The following is a 2,437-nucleotide window of genomic DNA, read 5'->3' as shown; positions in this document are numbered from 1 at the left end:
ATCCTGACACAAAATGACCAGCTAACATTAATTGACTAATCATATCAGCAGCACATGTGAAAGTGTGAATGAGTACTAGTGAGGTTAATCACTATCATAGTAATTAGTTTGTAAGAGCAGAATGATTGCTATAAAAGGAAGGAAGAAGCGCTTCCAATCATTGTGTATTTGTTAGCAATGGTTACCTCCAAAGAAACACATGCAGCCATCATCACTTTGCATCAAAACGGCCTCACATGCGAGGAAATTGCTACAAAGAATATTGCACCTGAAAGAACCATTTACCGGATCATCAAGAACTTCAAGGAGAGAGGTTCGACTGCAGTGAAGAAGTCTTCAGGACGTCCCAGAGTGTCCAGCAAGCGCCAGGACTGTCTGTCCCAGAGTGGCCAGCAAGCGCCAGGACTGTCTCCTCCTGAGGAGTCAGCTGGAATCAAGTCACCAGCAGTGCAGAGCTTGCTCAGGAATGGCAGCAGGTTGGTGTGAGAGCATCTGTACACACAGTGAGGCCAAGACTTTTGGACAATGGCATGGTGTTAAGAAGGGCAGCAAAGAAGCCACTTCTCTCCAAGAAAAACGTTAAGGACGGACTGAAATTCTGCAGGAAGTACAAGGATTGGACAGCAGAAGACTGGTGCAAAGTTATTTTCTCTGATGAAGCTCCCTTCCGACTGTATGGGACATCTGGAAAATCGATTGTTCGGAGAAGAAAAGGTGAACGCTACCATGAGTCTTGTGTTGTGCCAACAGTGAAGCATCCTGAGACCATCCATGTGTGGGGCTGCTTTTCAAACAAGGGAGTGGGCTCTCTCATAATTCTGCCCAAAAACACTACATTGAATAAAGGATGGTATCAAAACTTCCTACAAGAGCGACTACTTCCAACGATCCATGAGCAATTTGGTGATGATCCGTGCATTTTCCAACATGATGGAGCACCATGTCACAAAGCAAGAGTGATAAAGAAGTGGCTCGAAGATCATTACATTGAAATTTTGGATCCATGGCCAGGCAACTCCCCGGATCTCAATCCCACAGAGAACCTGTGGTCAGTCCTCAAAAGGCGAGTGGACAAGCAGAAGCCCACAAATTGTGATCAACTCCAAGAGCTAATAAGGCAAGAATGGATCGCCATCAGTCAGGATTTGGCCCAGAAGCTAATATCCAGCATGCCAGAGCAAATTGCAGAGGTTAGGAAAAATAAGGATCAACACTGTATTGACTCAGATTTTTTTTGCCAATAAAAACCTTTAAAACTTATGATATGCTTATCATTGTTTTTCAGTATACCATAGAAACGTGGAAAAATAATCTACAAATACTGAAGCAGCGAACTTACAAAACAAAAACTTATGTCACTGCGAAAACTTTTGGCCATGACTGTACACTTAGCACTGCAAGAGATGGCTCGTTTGGGGCCAAATTTCTTTTTATTGATAAATTTGTATCTTTGAAATTTATACATTTATTTTATTTGGATGAATTTGTCTGTATTTTATCAGATTTACTAATCGTTATTTGTGCTGGTCAATTATGAACAAATAGGTAAAATTGAACTGGTAGCAAACACTTAAGAGAATTGTGTGGGCCGAGGAGCCGCTCCTCCCCTAACAGATATTAGGTGCGTTCGACTTGAAGCACGGCTACAGACGGCAGTCAGCGAGAGTAGCCGCTTGCAGTCGGGGGCGGAGTTGAAAACGGAGCCGTCAAGCCGGACATTTCTGCTCCCGTTAGTGACGCTCTCGCGGTGTTTGCATACTCTATCACAGATGAAGTGAATTAAATGCAATATTTGTCAAATATACAGACGTTTCAGAAACGTTTTCATGAGCAACAGAAACACTTTTTATATACTGCTTAATACAGCGCCATCTGTTCAAGAATAAAGTTCAACGTAAATATATACTATTTAAATACTAATAAAGTGGGGGGGGGGTATATATGCTTTCATGATAAACGTGACTCAATAACATTGCGACAACAGTAAAAAAGCTTTTACTGTTCTAAAAACACAGATTTGTGGCTATTATTGGAATTGAAAAGGTTAGAATAAACTCGAAAAACACACGTGATAGTTTTCATGCGGTGAATCTGGCCAATCGTGAAACAGCTGTGTCGTCATCAGCACTCCTGCAGTCCCTCTGAAAAAGCTGTGCCAGCTAAGTCAGCCGGCTGCTCTCGAAACGCTATCGCGGTACTTTGATGCCACACGTGACAGTGACATGGCGTCGGCTCAAGTCGGACTAAATTTCTAACCGGCATGCACTGCTTCAAGTCAACCGCCGATCGGTCTGCGCAGTGCTGCATGAAGTCGAACGCACCTAACATCACATGAGGGCAAGGGAAAGACATGACAGGAACCATGACTATGATAAAAAAATAAAAAATAAAAGACATGAAAACAATGAACATGAAACAAAACCCAAACCCCACATTT

Source organism: Sinocyclocheilus rhinocerous, unplaced genomic scaffold, assembly GCF_001515625.1.
Source record: "Sinocyclocheilus rhinocerous isolate Xijiao unplaced genomic scaffold, SAMN03320098_v1.1 scaffold603, whole genome shotgun sequence".
Classification (NCBI taxonomy): Eukaryota; Metazoa; Chordata; class Actinopteri; order Cypriniformes; family Cyprinidae; genus Sinocyclocheilus; species Sinocyclocheilus rhinocerous.
Note: the sequence above shows the minus strand (reverse complement) of the source record.